Raw genomic sequence first — 22,542 nt, 5'->3', positions numbered from 1 at the left:
TCAGCCCTTATGATTCTTGGGTGTACGATTTGCAGATCTGATTTTTTTGTGGGTTTGTCATCAATAATTAAATGGAGTTTATTTTGTGGAAATCCATAGATGACGCTGTAGCAGCACTACTTAAATGGACTGCAAATCCTAGCAATCCCGGTAGTACTGTGTCATTGAACAGCTTCAGCAGTTGCCATGAGGGCTGAAGGATGAAACAGGGTGAGGGTACTAGTTTTAAAAGTGAGCCATAAGAAGCCAGGATTGCAGATGGTGGTGTCTTTTTGTTTCATTGCTTCACTACAAAACTGGATTACAATTACACCCATTGGATTACAGTTTTATTTGGATTTATGCTCTTGTCCTGTGCTCACTTGGTTGAGTGGCTTCATCTGCATTGGAAAATTTCTCTGTCTGAGAGGCACTCCCAGCTTCTACAAATCTTCACTTACATTGGCATCACGATAAGCCAAAACCTTACATAACTTTTAAGGTGGGTGATTCACAAGCAATTCCATTTCATGACTACACCACCATCATCTGCAAATAAACATACACACAAATCTATTATAATAGGTTACATTAAAATGTTGTTTAAAGTTAGAGTTGAATTGAAGAATTGAACTATGCACTCTGTCCTGGGGACACCCCAAATCTTTGTCTCAGCAGCCAGCCTCACACACATACAAGTTTTAAATCCTCTATACTGGCAGGAACTTGTCTAGGGCTCCAAATGTGCCACCACCATTGAGAGGTTAGCGGTTAGAAGCAGCAGCCAGGACAGAGTTCAGTGCAGACTGCATGTTCTCCACTGACCAGTTTGTTCCCACCTGTAAAAGTTCATTAAAAATACAAATTGTTACTGGTTGGAAATGAGGTACAAATAAAGTCTGTCTCAACATATAAAAATCATAATGTTACCTTTAATTAAAGTCAGATCTACCACTATACCTGTATTCAAGGATTTAATCTTTTAAGTTGTCACATTACCACAATACAGCATTTAAGATCTGCTTTTCCTGGCTTCAGTATATTACAAACCAATTATGTAATACTCACATTGTAGAAAAAGCAGAGTATTGATTTGTATCATGGAGAACAGACTGCTTTAATACTTTGTTGAAATGTTCACTTAATCCAATTACAACTTTTCAGTTAATTAAAATCATGGTGCCAAGAACTGGGAAGTACAACCATACAACTGTAACTCTTCGGCCTCCAGGAAAGCTAACACCCAGTTACTTATAGTAATTTTCAATTTGAGAGTCATAAATGCCTTTTTTACTCTTTTATCTTAAACAACTTATTCTCAAGAGCGTACACTATGGCCCTACAGCACAACTATATCTAAAATTCCCAGGATAAGTAGTGTAGGTCGCATAGCCAAGGCAAGATTAAGACCGTCATAGGCCACAGGGTGTAAAAACTCAAAAGGCCCACCTCACCTCACTACCCCACTAAGTAATTGGATATACTCACACTCTATGAACATTTTATATGATAGCAGTAAGTCAGGTGCAGGGATTAAATAAAAAAAATTGTATCTTTATATCTGGTCTACTTCACTTGAAAGTGGAAAGAAGTAATCACTGGTACTCTCTGTTTTTGTCATCTGAAGCTTTCTCCATGTGATATTTTAACTATTCTTCAAATCTTTGCAATAGAATGTACTTGAAATTAGGACTGATATACATATCAGTAATATATGATATACTGTACATATATTAATAGGAAGAGCATTGGACTACCTTGCTGTTTCAAGTGTGCTGATATACATTGTTATTAAGCAGAGCAGTGGGAGAGGGTCCCCCTCTGACTTTTGAGTGGAGTTTTTAAATCTAATAGACATGGTGTGGTTGATCAAAGGAATGCACAAGACAAAAAAAAAATGTTGGGGTTCCAAACGAGTACCAGCAAGACACCATCAAACATGCTCACGATGGTGCAAACGAGAACAACAAACAGATGCTGAGGTAGCTCTTTAGAGTGGTGAAGGCTTAGGCAGGAGCTCTGTCTGGCAGTCTGCTCTTTCCCAAATGAGATTCCACAGTCCAGGAGTGTCTCAATCTTATAGCCCTCAGACCAGAAATGGTGGAGTCAGCTGCCCTCATTGGTCATCTTCTCGGAGCTCTTGGTGGAAATGGAGACCATACCATCAGTGACAGTGCCCTCTCGTGCCCTGGTGTGGTTGTGCTTATCTCTAATGAGCCTGAAAGTTGACCCTAAGATGTGTATGTGTGCAAGTGTATTGCTTTAAAGTCAAAGTGCAAAATGCCGCTCAAACAGATATGCTTATGCTTTGACCCCTTGGCGACCTGAGCCCTAGGGCACTCGCCCAAGAGACCCTGTTAGTAGAACCAGGCCATTGTCATATCCTTCACCTACAATGCCTTCAAATTCTGGAGTAGTCTACTGGGCAAGGAGTTAAATTAAAACTGAAAAAATATTATTTTACCATAGCGTACTCTCAGCTGATAGTTGAGCTGTTTTACTTTAATTATTGCGCCAATCATTGTGATTGTCTTTTATTATATCTTGTCTCTATTTTAATTTTCTGTCCATATTTTCTTACTTTTCCAGAGTAACCACTGCTCAATCACAACACACAGCTTCTTTGTTTTCCACCAAATACATTGTCACACACATGTGCATGGGAGGCAGCTAAAGGGCTTGAATGAGGGTAATGCCAAGCCAGACCAGGATGTAGCAGAGTGCACTGACTCCTTTTCTCGCTTTTCTATGGACTGTGCACGGGAAATTCCACCTGGTCCTGATGACGTCAAGTCTGCTTCCGACCTCTTTAATGTCACTTCTGGCTCCGAGGCTATGGATGAAGACCCTTTCGAGTCCGGCCCTTCTGATGTCACTTCCGGATCTGAGCCTATGGATGAAGACCCTTCCGGTTCCGATCCCTCTGATGTCATTTCCTATATTGGCCTTTAAAAGCCACCACCTTTCCCCTATACCATCAGTTCTATTTTGAACTCCGAATTATGCATATCAGTGCTATCATTTTGCAAATTTTGCAGCCAAGAATTTTGGCTGCCCCAAATCTTACTATGGCTCCTGGTCGAGTTTGTGACAACATTTTTCTGCATTGTGGAACATTTTATAGAGTAAAAATGGGAAGCTTCCTCTAATGATAGTGTTTTCTGTGGAATCTGTGCACACAAGAATTCATGTTTTCAGTTCAGGTTTTCACTTATGTTGTTGTTGTTAGATAACTTTTTGAATGTCAAATCTGAATAAAGAAATCCTATAGGTCTGTGTATACAAAGGAACTCCACAATTCCTAAAAATAAAAAATCTTTATAATAAAATGTACAGCAATTCCCTTTCTGTCCCCTTCAAAATCCTGCCCTTGAGATGTGATATACTTGTCTAAGTGCTTCTCTGTTTCCTTTTAACACTTACTGTACTTGTCAGAGGTTCTAGACACGATAACAAAAGACATTTTTCCTGTATATCTTCCATGGTAGCAAATCTTCTTCATTTGCATCTCAACTTTAATTTTAGGAACAAAGAAAAGTTACAGGAAGTGAGATCTGCTCAATACAGCGAGTCTGAAACAACAACCTCATTGTTTTTGTTCAAAAACTCTTTGGCTTACTTTATGGTGTGTGTAGGTGTGCTTTCATGGTGCAAAATGCAGTTTTACAAGCACTGCTGCCCAGGGCATTTTTTTCCTGATGCTGTACTATAAATACCTCAGCACTTCAATGTAATGTCACTGAATAACTGTCTGTTCACGGAGTAACAAACTCTTTATGAGCAAGCTTGCCAAGGTTGAAGAATGCTATCATTTTTGTCTCTTGAAAATCTGCCGTGGTGTCTTGAAGAAAAACAAATTGCCAAATAATGATGCATTTTATTTATATAGTGCCTTTACAATGCTCAAGCCACCTGCATGATTGCAGAATAAATGGCAGAAATATGCACTTGATGAAATCAGCATGATGCCACACAGTGGACTAATAAATCAGACTTGTATGCACCTAATGGCATATTTGACAGTGACAACGTATTCCTATGAGATTGTTCGATTCCATAGACTTTTGAGTTCCCCTTTGTATATTTATGGAAATACTGCACTGTGTTTTATTTATCATATACAGTATAACTACACTGTAGGTTATAAATTGGGGGTCATCAAATAGTTCTGACCATGGGCTGGGCTCTAAAATACCTCACACACCTAAACAGAGACAATCCTGCGTTCACTCCTGGACACTATTGTCCTGTCTCTGTCATTCACATAAGGCACGTTAAGCTAGTTCAAACCTACTAAATTCTATGCAAGATAAGCAGTTGTCAAGCGTATGTTGCACTGAATATGTTCTTGTGGTGTTATCATTCCAAATGAGCAATCTCAGTCATTTAAGTTTGTTTTTTTACACATTAAAATCCACAGTGGTTGTATTCAGTCACAGTAACTTTTGCTGATTAGTCAGAAAGGACCATTTAATTTTTACTTTGCAAGTTATGAAAATTAGTTATGTAGTAAAAATTGATACAGGGAATTGTCATCACAATGTCGAATAGCCAAAATGTATGTCTTTATGATGCCATCATTCTATCCTTCTCAGCCAACCAGTCTGTTCTGCAATGAAACAGTTGCTATTGTAAAAGAGTCCAAGGTGAGGTGCCATTATCTTCAGGAACACAGCACTTTCATTGAATCTTAACCAGCACAGTCAGAGGCCTACCACAAGAATATCAAGCTTTGAAAGCAAAACTGTGATCACAGCAGGAAAATATTCAGCAATTCACTCAGTCAACAAGACCGAACAAAAGGTGCTTCTCTCAAAGTTACTTGGAAGCCATCATTGATACTGAGGTTGAAAGAAATGGTTTTATAGGCATTTATCAGAGTTTGCTAGTGATAATGTTCTTAAATCTGTGAAACACAGACTGTCAGCTGTAACTGTTAATTGTCATGTTCAGGTTTTGACTGAAAATACACAAAGTTGGCTAGTAGTGTTAACTGGGCTGATCAAATACAAATGGACAAACATCACATACATGGCACAACTGTACTGGCCAATACATTTTGATGTAGAAGACTTCAGAATGGAATAGCAGGAGGTTTGGTGGTTTTAAGGGTACCTCCGAGTACTGCTTTTGAAGCGGAGAACTACTGCATGAACTGCTTCAAGCTATTGACTTGAGGGGCTAAATTTCATTTGTGGCAGAGAGCGGAGGATTTCCCCTCAGTGTAACAATAAATGGATATTTTACTTTTCTCTTTTTCCTATTAATACAATGTCCATCACCCCCTATAATAATATTTGTGAGCTGACATTATGTGAGGCATTGACACCAGGCATGTGCTTGACAATAAATGCTGTTGTTGACAATAATATGGCTGTGGCCATGAAGCAAACATATTATCTAATGGTGTCACACATATTAAAACAATAAATAAAATTGTATTCCAATATAACAGTAAAAAAAACTGTTTAAATCATGATAACGATTAATAAAACATGAGCAGACATTCCCCGACAATACTTCATGATAAACAAGTTAAAAATGTGGAGCTGCCATTTGTATAATTAGCAGTAACTGTTCCCTTATCTGGAGTGGGAGTTTATTATTTGGAAACTGCACTGACAAACTCGGGTAAAACTTAAAATTTATTTCATATTACTTAGGCAGAAAAATCAGGAGATCTGTTAAAGTGAAAAACAAAGTTCATGTACTTGCTGGACAACTAATAGATTTTCAAGATAATTGGACAGGTCATACAGGATAAGAATTTAAAAGTAGGAACTCTGAATAAAATTCTTTTCTTCCATGTAATTATGTGACCTAAACTTAATTTTTGTTATCAGACTGAGACAGCAGAACATCTAAATAAATTGGAATTTGGAATAAATTTATATCAGAGAAAGACATGATTTGAAATGTGTCAGCACAAATTCTAATTAACTCTGTGGAAGGTCAATGAGATTTCAAGTATTAGAAATCCTTTCACAACATAGACCAGGGCTTCTAAATTACATCCTGGTGGTCTGCATGAGTGGCATGTTTTTGCTTTAACCAGTTACTCAATTACAGCCTGTTTATTTGCTACTAAAGCAATATTTTTTGGGTTTAGTTTTAGTTAACTTACTTGAACCCTAAATATCTATTTGACTCTTAAACAGCTGCGTTTAAGTTTTAATTCTCAGATGTTTTCTTAACCAATCATCAGTTAATAATGAGGTGCAAATGACAAAGGAACCAGCAGGTCTCCAGCTAACACGCTTCCATTTAAACCTGTGTACATGCCTCATGAAGTATCTGTGCTAATAAAATGTTTTGAAATAAATAAGAGAGCAGGGAAGGACAATAAGGTACAAATCTGTTCTGCAATATGATAGATTTGTCTTGGAAGAATGAAAGCAGTAACAAACCATATAAATAAATATCAAGTTTCATTATCTTTTAGGCTTGGCTTCTAATTACAAAACTGGTCGAAAACAAAACCTGCAGCTACCACCTCTGCCAGGACTGTAATTGAGGACCCTTGGCACAGACCTTATGATTGTTCAAAAAAGTCATGGTGAACTACAGAAAAGAATATTTCAGAATTGGGTTAATTTGCTAATCTACTTCCCCAGAAAGGACAAAATATTATTTTGTGGAAGAAAAAGGCAGGTATAGATTAACAGACATTTACTGCTCTTTATTTTTAATCACACCACTGCTTAAACAAGGCTGTCAATCAGTCTGTCGAGTTATTTCAACAACGCAGTCTTTCAGGATTTGAGGGGTTTCCTCGTTCTTGGCTTGAGACACTTCATTTCTCAGATAAATTACTAAACTAAATTATTCAGATAAATTACTGGAGATCTCCCTTTCCTAGCTTGTTTTAACAATATTAATCTGCTGATATAAATTGGATTAATATGGTTATGTAATTACATGAAGTTAGTAGGCAACTCGTTGTCCAAACTTGGGAAAGACAGGTGTCACAAAATAATATAAGCATTAATGATAGAAAATACTTAAAAGAGCAAAACAAGCAAACAAAATCAAAGGTCCTAAACAGTCTGTAAACCTTTTCATCCTGTGACGAGATGTGATCTTTTGAAGAGATACACTTTCATGTCCCATGAGACGGTCAAGTCACTTTATACTTACAACCTTTAGAAGCAAGTCCCACGAGACCGTGACTTTTGCAAATCACGCCCTACTTACAACCATTTTCAAACAAGAAATGTAGTGTTTCTTCCCAATGAAGAGGCATATCCGCAAGAATTAAAAGATTTGTTGTTTGGTGAAAGTCAAATACACATACGCTGTCACGCATGGGTCACAGAGTTGCACAGATACACAGGAGATTTTAGAGACAGAAACGTTATTTGGACACTTCAAACAAACATAAGTCTCTTTCAGGAATGAATCGAGCTCTGTGTGTAGTCGGAGGGGACAGTTCCGTCTCTCAATGAAAATAACAGAAAATCTTCATCTTCATAGGGTCGCACCTCAAGAGCGGGACCCCCAAAAGGAGAAAGAGGATGTCTGGGGGAGAAGAGAGACAAGGCAGTGAAACAAAAGGACAGCTGCTGTGCAGGCTTTTAAATGTTTGAAGCACCGTGCGAGATGCAGATTACAAGCCAGAAGCTGATCGAGCAAAAAGGAGGTAAAAAAAAAAACTGTATTTGTTTCCCGTTGTATCACCGTTTAAGAGGGGGTTTCGGAGGAGCGACCGCATCTCCTTGAGGTGCGTTCAGCCCACCTCTTCACAACACTAGCGTCTGAATCTCAGTTCTTTAGCAAAACTAGCTTTATTCAGTTTGAAACAGGAAAGCACGGTTATTTATTGCAGCAGGATCTGCCACTCTGCTATATACAGACACAGCAGTCAGACATGTGATTTCTCAGTTTTTTTATTTTTAATAAATTTGTAAAAACCTCAAGTAAACATTTTTCACGTTGTGTGTAGAATTCTGAGAAAAAAATTGAATTTAATCCATTTTGGAATAAGGCTGTAACATAACAAAATGTGGAAAAAGTGATGGGCTGTGAATACTTTCCGGATGCACTGTATATATATATATATAATATCTGTCCCTAGTGGTACTGCTGTGATTCTAAAAAAAGAAAGAATCAGCAACACTAATGGAAGATTATACTTGTCTTCTGTTTAAAATCAGTTTAACACAATAAAATTGTTGAAGGAGAGCTATACTTCCAGTCAGGTTTTTCTGCAATCTAACTTCGACACACTGTGTGGGAAAGCGTTTTTGTCCTTGGCATGGGCAGGAGTGATGTCTTCCATCTGTCTGTAGGTAAGCTCTGAGGTTCTGTGCTAGGTCGCTTGCAAAATAAATGCAATTTTTGCTAACTACTACAGTGTGTTCTACTCTAGTTTTGTGTAAAATTATGTTTTATTTATTACTTTGCTGTTCCTGTTGTATTGTTAGGCTGATGATCTCCCACTGTTACCTGGTACCCATGCTTATTAATGTTACATTTAGTTTGTTACAACAATTCTTGGGCCAGGAATGCAGTAGGCAAGGTTTTTGAGACACACATCTTTTTTTCTAAAGTCAAATTCTGACAATTTTTATATTTTTGCTTTACTATGTAGTTCAGCTTTAAACCTTGTGTATGTGCTTGTGCTTTAATCTATGCACAATTTGTTTAGGCTTGGTGGTGCATAATGTTCTTTAGGAGCTAAATGTAATGCGCTGAGATTCAGAAAACAGGTTAGACTAATTATACCCACCTAATCTCAAAATATCTTCATTTTTTAATTACTTAAACTTAACTGAAGAACTAATATACTTCTTAATTATTAATTACTTATTGAAAATAAAAATTACAAACTATATATAAAATATAGATATATATAGATAATATAACTATTATAAAAATTAGAATTAGAATAGGTAATGAGAAAGGAACAAAGCTAAAAGCTATACTAAAAATAACTATTACAAATAATGTAAAAGCAGAGGACTATTATGTGACTTGATCAGCATCAGAAGGTGAGGCAGAGGAAAGGACTCAACTGATAATGTTGTTTAAGATCTGTTGCCATAATCAATTTACTTAACTATTTTAACTAAACTAAGAGCTTCCATATAAAAGAATAAAAGAAGTTTTCAGGTAACTCACTAATCATGGTCACATGCTCTGTGCTGATTAGCACACATAAGAAAGACTGTTAATGCACTTTGCACACATAACAATATGACCCTATAAATAAGAGCCAAATGACGGAAGAAAAAAAATACTGGAAACTGGATCTGATAACCATCTCAAGGGTAAGTATGAGTGAATTGGGTACACGTTGTCTTAGTAACGGGTGTTAGGAAATATAAACCCAAATCTCAAAAAGTCTGAAAAAAGGTTGGGATCCTAGTAGGGAAAATACCTCATTTAATGGAGAAATGCAATAGATGATGTGTAAAGACATGATGGCCATAGTCGTGTGTTATTTTAGTATTATTCAGATGTAGCTTTTATGCAAATAAACTGTGTGCCCAGAGTGTATAAAGGAAAGCTGACTTCTGTATTTTATGATCAAGGTGTTCTATAACTGGAACAGAAGACAGGTTCAAATGAGCTCATAAGGAGCAACATACAGTAACCAATGAATATTATGAATGTGTTTTAAGAAATGAGTGGTGGATTGTGGGGGATATGTAAAAGAAAATGCAAGGAAAGGTATTATTACCATTAGAATGTATATATAATATGTTTCAGCTTGGATAATCTTACCAGTGTGTATATGCTTATAAGAAGATGTATGCTAGGGGCTTGTGACTTTGTAAGTCAACATGTTTCTTTATCAGTAGCTTAAAGTAATTTCACTAAAAATCAACCAGACTGATGCATGATCTTACACAAAATAGCCATCAAAGGCACCCTATAAAGGACAATATTTTAAAAGATATCAAAACTCTCAGAGAACTGAAGGTTGCTTAGTTAGATTTTGCCATCTACAACCATTTCTCAGTTCTCAAGCATCACATCCAGCTTAAGAAGACAAAGTTAGTAACAAGTAAAGCTGTGGCAGCCACCTTGATATTCACCTTGTTATGTGACTGCTAAATTGAATTGGTTAGTGTGTACGTTTTTTCACATCTAATATTTAGGTCTTGCCTTTCTGCAAATAAACCTTGAAATAAAGTTAGATATTACTTAGTTGATGTTGTCTTGCTGTTTACTGACATCAGCAATGACTGATGAGTGTTAATTTAATGAACTGTGTTAATTTAGTTTAAGTTCTTTCAGGGGTAGCAATTCGAGTCTGAATCTGTATCCATAACTCGGCAAACAAGCCCTTGGCTTCTGTTACATTTGTGCAGCCCTTCTAAAGGTAGTTATCTGGGCGCTCCTGAGTCCTGGCAGGGGCACAGCCTTTGTTGAGATATTCTGAAGTGTGGCCCTTTCAGGGGAAGCAATCTAAACATGGATCGACATGACTGTGAAATTCTGGCAGTAGTGTGCCTTGTGTGAAGAGTGGCTTCTACCCTTAGTAAGTTAATGAAACTGAGGCAGCCATTGTTAAGGTGTTCTTGCTTTGTATTATTAAAGGATGTATGTGTGAATCAAGGCTAAAAATGGATGCTTTTCCATTATTACATAGTCCTCCAATATAAAAAGAGCCTTTTGTGACCCTTCTTTCAAGATAAAACAATAGTGAAGATATGTTTGACTCTACTCATAGTCATCAGGACTGCTTTTGGCACCGATGGAGTTCTTCTAAGAGATGGTAGAGTGAGAGATGCATAGGCCCAAAAGATTGTTGGAGTTAACTAGGATCTTCATCTGTGACTGTAACTTCAAAACTGGTAAGGAAGAAGACAAATATGGGAGTTCCCTGGCATCTACTACAGCCTTCTCCCATGATTCATTTAGATTAATTTTAGTGAGCTTGTGCAATCACATCCTTGACATGAGGCATTGTAGGAGCAGGTAAGCACACATCAAAGAGAGATACAGCATGGAAAAAAGAGGCAAGCCTAATTAAAACCTGCTATATCGTAGTGCAATGTGGCCTAGATAATTCCTGTGACTGTCTCTATTTTATAAGAGTTCTTTCAGGATATGTGCCTTATCATCTGAAAATGACTAATTATGGTAGGTGACATTCCAGTGGGACCATGGTGACATACTGTGAATTACCTTGAAACCCACCCTACAACTAGAATGCCGCCTATTTGTGCCAGATCCAGAACTGCTTCAACAGTTAGCAGCCTCAGCAACTATTTTCTTGTTTCTTAAACAAAAAGCTGGCACTGCACAGACTATCAACCTTATTCCCAGAGTCTTGCGACTGAGAAGATTGGAGTACATCCCTGTTCACAGTGATGAAAGAATTCTAAAACTGCAGATAGATAAATAAATATTTTAGAAATGAAATGTATCCCACTGGAACGTGACAGAATGCCATGTGCAGCATCTTCTGTTGGCCTCAGTGATCACACAATCAGTCATCATCAGCCGAGTGCAGCTCTGTTCCTTCTGCACGTTAATCCCTGCTGCGTCACTCCTCCACAGTGCCTTCCCACATTTGTGCTCTCGGTTGCTGTGACAGCTGAAGCAGGTCTTTCCACTCAGTCACCTCCTCTACCTTTCGCCCACTGGCTCCTCCCACTTTTTCTTATTATAGCTGCTCAAGCTAAACTGTGATGCCGTGTTGGAACCCTTAAGCAGTGCTGTAGTTTCTTGTAAAGGGCTGTATTATGATTAATAAAGAGTTAGCTGAGGTAACCATCTACACAAAAGTGCTGTTTATTTTTTATACTCATCAAACTAAAGGAAATCTCACTGTTTAATTTAAGATTTTTCAAAAGAAGATAGGCAAGCATTGATATAGCAACCATTAGAAAGTAACATTCATCTCTGCTGGGCTAATGAAAAAAGCTAGTGACAAAGACCGAAAAAATCAAGAATGGGAGGATTAATTCCACATTTCAGGAGTCATACAGACTTTCACAATGAGGGCAGCATTTGGAAATGCATTCCTGCGAATATTAAGTAAAAGTAAGATAGCAACTGATGCGCTCTAAACAGCGGATGGGTTCCCTGCGTTATGGACTATTGTTAGAATATATATTTATATAAATATATTTTTCCCACTGCTTCTGTTGCCATGGTGTTGAGCAGCATGCACTGAGTTGGTACTCTGAAGCAAACCCTTATAAAATGTTCTTACAGTTTGATCGAGTTCCAATTAAATTCTGCTGTGCTGTGGGAAGCTATTGAAATCCACTTTTTTGTTCATTTATTTTTTTATTCATTATGAAGTTTGATCTTAATTTGGAAAGGTAGCCTAAATTTTGCATTTTGCTTGACTATACACATCTTAAAAAACATAAAATGTCTTTTAAAATATGGCATGCCTAGTAACACGAATGTATACTTTTGAACACCTTTTTAATTTATTTAGCATTTTCTGATAATTCATCATTTCCTCTGCACCCTGTGGCTAGAATAGAATTGTGAGGTGCAAAATGTGAATGAAGGTGGTTAGCATGAGGAGAGGCTCCCCAACACAAACATTTCAGCTCCAACTACTCCCAAAAATTAAGGGGAAATACTGGCCACCATTTTAGAAAACCCCACAAAAAAATGTCAATTTATTTATTTATATAGCACTTTTTCATACAAAGAATGTATCCCAAAGTGCTTTAAAAGATGTTAAAGAAGTAGCCACAAGCAAAGATATCAAAATAAAGTTTGATAAGAATATCCATCCATCCATTATCCAACCCACTTTACCCTAACACAGGGTCACAGGGGTCTGCTGGAGCCAGCCAACACAGGGCGCAAGGCAGGAACAAACCCCGGGCAGGGCGCTAGCCCACCGCCAGGCACACACACCCACACACCAAGCACACACTAGGGACAAAAATTAGGATCACCAATGCACCTAACCTGCATGTCTTTGGACTGTGGGAGGAAACTGGAGCACCTGGAGGAAACCCACTCAGACATGGGGAGAACATGCAAACTCCACGCAGGGTGGACCCGGGAAGCGAACCCAGGTCTCCTTACTGTGAGGTATTGATAAGAATAATAATGAATCAATAGTATAAAAAATAAATGATGCACACTTACATAAGAGAGATAAACAATTAAGAGAAGCAGAGTCCTTAAACACAGAATTGCTTTTTTGTAAGTCTTTAAATGGGAGTGTGATGATAAACTTACATGGTCAGGGTGGACAGAAAAAAATTAAAATAGAAAAAACTCCAATTAAGCTGGAGAAAAAACAATCTATACTGGTTGCAGGCCAAAAGACCACACAGCCCCCCTGCCTAACATAAACGTTAAGTAGTTCTTTATTGTTTTTTTAGGCTTCGGTGCAGTGGCTCTTGTGGCACGATGTGTTCAGATTAAATTTTTCTGGACAGGATTCTTTCTGCTGCATTTTAGACTAAGACTCATTTATTTTCAAACAACCTTTACATTTCTGGGCCATGGAGGCATATTCTGGCAATATGGGAGCAAGTAGGAATCAAACCTGGATACAACACCAGTTTATCACAAAGGATATTGTAATAATAATAATAAATATTTAGATGTAGTAGCAGAACACCCCAACAGTAAATGACCGAAAACTTGTAAGGCTGTAGGTTCAAGAACCACCTTGTTACTCATGGGTTCAACTCCTTGTGCAAGGCCATCCACTGTAAATGTGCATGGTCTATTACCAGGGTGAATTCGCAGCCTAAAAGGTAGTACCTCAGGTGTGTGATTCCCCATTTAATCGCAAGGGACATGGTTGAAGGTCCTGGTCAAGTGTCAAGGTCTTCCTCAAGTTCTACTCCTGGTCCTACAAGGAGGCAAACATCCTACCAACTACGCCACTGTGAAATGAATAGACCTTGACACTAAAAGAAGGTTTGGGGCAGGCACCTGTATACTTGAATAAGGCTGCAAATATGAAGATTAGGTAACAACAACAGAACTGAGTACAAATGGAGAAAGACTGGCTTTTAAAACAAGTTAGCGGAAGTGACATCATCTGGGGTTGGAACCGGAAGTGACATTCTTGGGGCTGGAGCCGGAAGTGACATCATCAGGGTGGAACTGGAAGTGACGTTGTTGGAATCAGGCAGAATTTCCCATGTCTAGTATGCAGAGATAAAAGAGAAAGGTTTACTGCACCCCACCACACCCTGGCCTTCTTTTGGTCCTTCTAGCTACTTCCGATGTGCACATGCGTGACACTATCTATCTATCTATCTATCTATCTATCTATCTATCTATCTATCTATCTATCTATCTATCTATCTATCTATCTATCTATCTATCTATCTATCTATCTATCTATCTATCTATCTATCTATCTATCTATCTATCTATCTATCTATCTATCTATCTATCTATCGTTAGCAACACTTCCATTGCCTTCAACCTGTTAAAAAGCTTTCTCCATTTCTCTCTATCCAGTGCCACTTTCTCCAGGTTTCTTCTTCTTGCTCCTATGTCTCCTGATTCCTCTATCACCATATCTGTTCCACTTCTTTCTTGACACTCCTACTCTTCTTCTTCCTACCAGAATCTATCTTTCCATTCTTCTTGCTTGAGTCGTCCATGTGTCATATGCATCCTGCCTATCTTATCATTCTTGATACACCTATTTCACTCAGCTCTCCATCAATCGATACTGTATATAAATCGATATATAAAGACACTATATAATATAAAGATAAAAGCAGTATATAATAGATTTGAGGACACTGTAATTTTACTGAAAAAGAACAAGCAATCTTTCACACTGATTCCATAAATTAGAACAAGAACATGCTTTTTCTGAAGAAATGTGCACACTGTGACTTGTCTGTATTTGTCTTACAATTAACAAACATAATAAACATTAAATTTAATTTTTGCTTTCAATAACAGCTTTTTTTCATTTTGTTGTTTTGAGATTGCCACTCTTGGTTCATTTTCAGTGTTCAGCTTTGACGTGTATTTTGTCTTGACTGAGACAGCCATCTTGTTATACAACTTTTCCCTCAGTAATATGTCACTGAACACAAAAAACAAATGAGACATCAGACAATTTAGGAAATTTAGAGTACATTTTTATAAATATACAGTTAAAAAAATCTGTCCTCCAACAAATGTGTTAAAGGGATTGTATAGTTTAATTGCTGGGTGACAAAATCTGTGGGTGAAATAGCCACTATCCAGTAAGGAGGGAGAATAGCAGCAGTGTCATAAAGATGTGGATGACATTGTGGACCCTGCTAGCCATTATCATGAGCTTCACATCAGAGAGGTTTGGTACATTGGAGAGGCAGAAGGTCAGGCACTCTTAAGAAATGAACAATATGCCATGAGATGAGGTTATTGAAGTGGCAGTATAAGGCAGCAATTGAAGAAGAGAGTACACCCTGTAGGGGTGGGTGATATGGGAAAAAATCTTATTGCAATAATTTTTTTCATATCAGTCGATATCAATATATATCATTGTTGTGGGGTACAAAATCTGTACATTTTGGTTTATCTTTCCATTATATGTTGTTCAAGACAAGACAACAGATGAACTACATTCAGGACACATCAAAGCATATCCTCTTCCTAGTTGTACCTCACTTTTAAAACAGCTGTTCCAATAAAAAAAGGAAGACATGCTGTTGCCTAAGGCTATTGATTAGTTTATAACCTGGGCATCTGGGACAAAAGTAGCTAAATTATTTTACAGCCTGGGAAAGGAAGACATGGCAACACCTCAGGCAATAACAAAAAAGTTTTACTGTTTGGGAAAACGGACAGTGAATTCATTCATCATATTGACAGCCAGCCAATCAGAATATCTAACAATCACATCTTGCAAAACCCCCGATAGAATTTTATAATAAATATGCCTCATCTGAGGTGCAATATAGGAAGGAAGGAGGAAGAAGAAGGGACAAAGACATCAGAAGAGAACAGAGCGATGTCAACGTGTGACCGCTTCCATCTGATTCTCAGAAAAGCATCTAATGAATAACTACGAGTGCTAGATCACAAGCCACCTGCAACATTCATCCTTGTCATCTTTACTTTTTCAAAAGCTTTTTCTAAAGACTATATATATCCAGACTTTACTATCCGTCCTAGTGTCTATTATTCTCTGTTCCACTGGTATTATTATTATTTCTGTAATAAATGCCATGCTGCTTTTAACTTTCTATGCTTTGTCTTAAACTAGAGTGATTGAAGTAATAAGGTAGATTTCTTTGAGCACCTGGTGCAGCCGGAGGTTTGCCATTACCTCTGTGCTGTGAGGTTTATTAAGGCTGAGGGTGAGAGCTCCACCCAATAGTAGGGAACAGTATGTAAAGTAAGGCATTCTTGGCTGATAAATGGTCTATAGTCAAGGGTGCTGAGCATTTGTATGTTTAAATGTACTCTTGGAGACCAAAAGTAATATTTAGGTCTGAGATATCTTTAAAACATTGTATTTTGTTTGTGCCGATAATAAGTAAGTCTCTTGAAGTGCTGAGAGAGTGACAGGCTGTGTTATTCCTAAGGCACTTGTGTGGTTTAAAGTGCTAGAGGTTAACCAGCTGTCTGTTTGTCATTCATGGGACACTGTTGTGATTAGGGTCTGTGTGTATGCCTATAGCTACATATGCGTATGTTATTCTTAAGGTACAACAGTAGATCAACCCGATAATGAATCTGATGAGTACACTTACCCCTAGGTAAAGGGTAAGTAGAGGGGAATATCATGATAATACAATCATGATATAAATCAAGTCACTATTTCTTTCAAGTTTAAAGGTTCTTTTTACTCCTACGTGAGATGTGAAGATATCATGAAGTTAATTTTGGTTAAAATATTATTTATTTTTTTGTCAGAAGCTGAACATAACAAATATACTGTAAAACATTATACACCTGTATTTCAAATAAATAGGTATATATAATAAACTAAAACCTTAATTTTGACTGATCAAAAGCTCCAAGTGTTACAGGAAAACACAAACAAAATGCACAACTAAATTATTTGGTCAATTCCAAATAAATTAAAAAGGTAATAATATAAAATAAAAAAAAGTCTCCATTCTGATGAGTCAAATGTTTTCAAGCTTTACAGGAGAACAAACTAAATTTGCAACTCCAAATAAATTAAATAAAATCTTAATGCTATACTCTTCATTCTAAAAGTAAAATCTTAAAGCTTTCAGGTTTCATAGGAGAACACAAAGTAAATTCTTTGGTCAGTTCCAAATTAAATAAAGTAGGTATTAATGCAAAGTAAACTCTCAAAAACAAGAAAACCCCCTCTAAACCGTGTCCTTTCCTTTATAAAGATTCAATGTGTTTTAAATGGTTGGAAAACAAACCCACAAATAAAGAGACAAAAATCATTCTGTGTATATCCTCAGTACAAATACAAGCAGCTTTCATATGTTAATGAAGGAAAACACAAATAAAATTGACATATTCACTCTTTTATGGTCAGCATATGCTCCAAGACAAAAAAAAAAAAAGAAACGCACAAGAAATCCCCATTAGTACAGTAAAGTCTGTAAAGTCTTGCATTGTGCATGCTCTAAAGGACAGAACTGCTTCAGATGGTACAAAAGATTAGTGTTTCTACCGGTCTTTGTGGGAACATGCTTCAACACAATTTGCAGTGCAACTTTCCTGCTTCTTGTCGTACTTTAAATGGCCAAAATATCTCCGCATTACCAAATTCCTCTAACCCTTCTATTTTCAGCAATGTCCTCTTCTTTTGAGCCTTAGACTGTGTCTGTTGGGTGACTTCTTCAGTAACACTGATTTTTTTTAGCGTTTTCATTAACATTTTCTGTCATCGTTTTCTTTTTTATCTCGCGTCCACTCCTGATGTACTGGTGTGCATGGCTGCAGTAGCCCACATGTGCTGCTGCCAGCTGCTACTCCTACACTCAGTGCTGTGGCGTGGCTGTAACTCTATTCCAGCCAAGTGACTGGTTCAGTGCGGTACTATTCTCATTATCATTGGCTTTTCGTGTTGTCATGGATGGAATGAATTCTATCAACATTGTATCAACCGTGTCTTATATTTCTATTGAGGAAATGTTATTTCGTGATAATTCTTTATTGTTTTATCACACAGCCCTAGCACCCTGGTGGATCTGCAGAACATTCTGAGGAAGAAGCTGACGATTCTACGGAAAGCAGAGTGGCACAAAGAGAAAGAAGGATAGGAAATGGGCAGCCTTTATTGCAAACTAGCTTCACCAAGCAGCTCTTGCAACAAAAGTGCCGTAGCCACTTAACATGCTCAAAGATCATGGTCGACCAGCACCTCCACAATGTCCATACTGATGACAGAGAGCAAGACATGGTGCACTGCAGAACCTTGATTAATCCACCAATTATGAATTTAATACCAAGGACTCCAATTAGAAAAAGGTACACACAGCTGATCAAAGACGCACAGAAAAGGAAAGTGGAACTCACCCAGCTATGGTCAGGCCTTGCTAATGTATAGTATATGGCCTACTGCTTAGCAAGGTGATAAAGGTTGACCTTACTATCACCAATATGTTCCAGGCAATATCGGAGACCTCAGAGTGGATTATTATAATGATTTCAGTACAAGAGTTACTTCAGGGCAGAGTACCTCAGAGTGACATCTGCTGGAAAGGAGAATTATTACTGGATGTACAATGTCAGTAACCCCTTTATACACTAGCCATGAACATGCTGGCTAAATAAGATGAGGGCATGCAAAGCACAGCATCTGTCATACGTCGATTTGCTTATTTATAGATGAATTGATTGTAATAGCTACATCAGTGCCATGATGCAGATGAACACTCCAAGGTCTGGGGAAGCTTATTGCCTGGGTAAGGAGTTGCTTTAGACCAGACAGATCAAGATCTTTAGTGTTTGGGAAGGTGGCAGCTCAGTTATTCTTCTCTATGGGAGGCACCTTGATTTCAACCCTTCCAGAGAAACCTGAGAACACCCTTAGACTGCACCTTGAAGTAAACAGCATCAGGTCTGGAGGCTGTGCAGGAATTGGAAGCATGGCTTGAGGGTGATAGACAAGACAGGCCTACGAGCACAATTTCAAGGCCTGGGCATGCCAACATGAGGTTATGCAACATATCCTGTGGCCAATTCTTCTTTATGAGGTCACTGTCTTTAGTGATCAAGAGCTTTGAAAGAAAGGTCATCCAGCACCTATGTAGATGGCTGGTCCTCCCTCATAGACAATAGCAGTCTGAATGAGGAATTCATGGTTACTCACCTATGCAAGAGATGTACTGCAAAATAGGGAGTCTGTTGACACAATGGTCTCCCAGGATAGCACCGAGGTGAGGAGCAGGAGGAAGTGGAAGATGGCAGAAGTATTGCAGCAAGTAGTAGCATGGATGTGCAATAGTGCACTGATGTAAAGTATACCATTAGAAAGGGTAGGAATGAGAAGTGTTAAGACTCTTTGCCTTGACAAGGCCCAAGGAAAGTATGGCACCAACTGGTCTAGCAGGTGATGGCTGAGGTGGAGGAGGTATGCTGGTATAGGAACCCCTGTGTGGTAAGAGAGGGACCCTGAAACATGTTCTCAGCTGCTGGTCTTGTGCACTGCAAGGAAGGCACTATTACTGTTGCCACAACTAGGTGCTGAAGTGAATAGCCAGTACCATATCCAATGTCGTCTCCCAACAAAGCCACCACCATCACCCAGTGTGACCATACAGTTTATAAGCTTCACCAGGGCTGGAGAGAAGCCACAAGCTTAGTCAAAGGCAACGGCAGCACTCCTTAGGTGGGCACCAGAATTGGCAATTAAGAGTCAAGCTTATCAGGCTTCTGAAATGTCTTGAGCGTATCACTAGTATTACACTTAGGCTAGGCATGGTCCAGCTGCCAGAAGCAACAAGGCAGGTGGTTTTCTTAGAGTTTGCAATGCCCTGTGAAGAACAGATGTAGAAGACTGAAGAGACATGGAGATTTAGAGCACAGACAGGGACACTGTTCATAGTGGATGCCCGCTGAAGTGAGCTAAAGGGGGTTTGCTGCTGAATCCCTCTGTAAGCCGTTCTATTTTCTGGGTATCACAGGCACTTGCAAGAGAAAAGCCATTTAAGATTTCACAGAGACAACAGAGTGAGCCTCTAGGTGGGAATGGTATAAGACAGGGATCTTAAACTCCTGTCCTTGTAGGGCCACAGTGGCTGCAGGTTTTCATTCTAACCCTTATCTTAATTAGTGACCTCTTTTTGCTGCTAATTAACTTCTTTTGAATTAATTTTAATTGACTTGCTCTTGAAGGCTCAGACGCCTTAATTGTTTCTTTTTCCTTAATTAGCTGCCAAACAATAATGAGATACAAAATGAGCCAAAACATGACCAGCAAACTGTCTCCATCATACAGTATCTGAAAATAAAGAAAGGTAAAGGTCTCAGGAATGTTGATCTGGTCAGGTCAATAAAACATTTTAACAATGCTCTTAGAAAAGAGAAAATCAACAATTTCAGAAATGTATGCTATTCCATAATGACAGCAGCAACAAGCCATGGAATTAAAGAACGAGTTTAAATAACAACAAGAATCATTGCCTGATTAAGCAACTGGTTGGAGTGAAATTAGTTGGAGTTTGAGGCCCTGACTTAGTTGGTCTTCTGTTGGCTCACTCACTTCACATTTCATTTCTGTTTCGGTGCCATTTAAGGAAAGAAATGAAGCAATTCAGAGGAACGAAGAATCTTAAAAAACAAGTCAATTAAAATTAATTCAAAAGAAGTTCATTAGCAGCAAAAACAGGTCATTAATTAAGAAAAGGGTTAGAATGAAAACCTGTAGCCACTGCGGCTTTCCAAGACCAGAGTTTGAGATCCCTGGCATAGGAGGAGCAATCTGTGGGGAACAGCCACTTAGACATAGGTTTGAGGTTGATCAAACCCAGCTGGGTCTCTGGGGTGAGCGTGTCTAATATTGAAAGATCCAAAACACCCAATGACCCCAAGTAACATCACTGATGATGTGTCCAAGTGCATCAATCGATGTATTTTGTTAAGCATTAAGTATACCCCACACATTGGATGAATTGTGCCTGCTTGTGAGGCTCTATGTACCGATCCCCAAATTGGTTTGGTGGCACTCCTTTACCTATTGATAAAGCTCCATTAGAAGTGTTTGTAGTTTTTTCATGGGCCCTGATGACCCCGCACATCACTCGACTTCTCTTCCGCCTGCTCCAGTTCAACTACAGTTTTGCCACAAAGCTGTCTTCTATAATAAGCAAGACCTTTCATCGTCTCAAGTTAAATAAAAAGAATATTTGGCAATCATTAATTGTTCTGTTTGCTTATTAATGTATTGGATACTTAGCGTATTACCTTTGATTTTTAGGTTAAGAGCTGTAATAATGGGAAATTAGGGATGCTCTTTCCACCTTAACAATGTTTTCAATTATTTTGAACTAGCTGCTATGTCATTTCACTGCAAAGTGGGGACTCCCTGTATATGAGAGAAATACCCAAGCAAAGTTAAAAAAAGCATCTGGGGGTCTTCCCGTCTCGGCTTGCTTTAAAAAAATGAAATAAACAAGAACTGATGAGCTAGGCTGGCCTGACTGCTCTAATTCAGGTCAGTTTCTTTCCATACATCTCCCTCCTTTACCTGGTTGATTCACAGCTGTGCACCGATTGTCAAGCATTAATCAAGACATAAATTATACAAGTAAAAAATATGGAATAACCGTGCAGATGGCAATGAAGCAGATGAAAGGGTAATACATCTCTGATGAAAATCTACAGAACATCAGTTGAGCACATTTTGTGATATTTCTCTCCTATTACTTATTTTCTTTACTTCTCCTTTTTATATTATTTTGATGGAGCTCTTACTTTTTTCTAGGGAGTTGATTGATGCCATGCGGGTGTGTTAATATGGACCGTGTGTGCCTATTAAACTCATCAATTTACTTATTTTTACTAGCTTTAAATTTTACTCTGTTGGTCATGCTCTCTTTCTCAGGGGTGGGGGTTGATTTGTTTTCAATCCTATTTTTTGTAAAAATTGATCTATTTGTATGGAGTGATGACAACAAAATCAATAAAATTAAAAAAAAAAAAAGAATCTGACTGCTTTTATAATACCACATTTTAGAAGTGAGTATTTTTTTACTACTTCACTGTTTATTGGTACTGAAAGTGAAAGTAAAGTTCCACCTGAGTAGTTGCAATGGTTCTGTAACCACACTATTGCTTCTCGCAGATTCCTCTACAGATTTTACCCCAGCATTCAGTGTTCTTTTTTCATATTATTTGAATGGTCTACTAGGGATTCTTGTACAATGTGCTGCTTTCTTCATTTTGTATTCCTTCTGCTGCTTCTAATACAAATCACTGACTCTGCAAATCATTTTGTACAATGTCTTCATTTTTCTCTTTTAATGTGTTTGCTAGTTGTGAGGAGCGATGATTTGTGTTCCTTATTGAAAGTCAGACTCTGGTGGACAAAGCCCAGCCTTCCTCTTGGGCAGCTGGATCACTCATCTCATGGTGCTGATTTACAAGGTCTACATCAATTAAACTGAGCCACTTCCAAGAAGATATGTTAGGTACAGTGTGGTTACAGCCATGAGAGGTACATGCTTTATC

This window comes from Erpetoichthys calabaricus, chromosome 2 (assembly GCF_900747795.2).
Source record: "Erpetoichthys calabaricus chromosome 2, fErpCal1.3, whole genome shotgun sequence".
Classification (NCBI taxonomy): Eukaryota; Metazoa; Chordata; class Cladistia; order Polypteriformes; family Polypteridae; genus Erpetoichthys; species Erpetoichthys calabaricus.
This window is presented reverse-complemented; position numbering follows the sequence as displayed.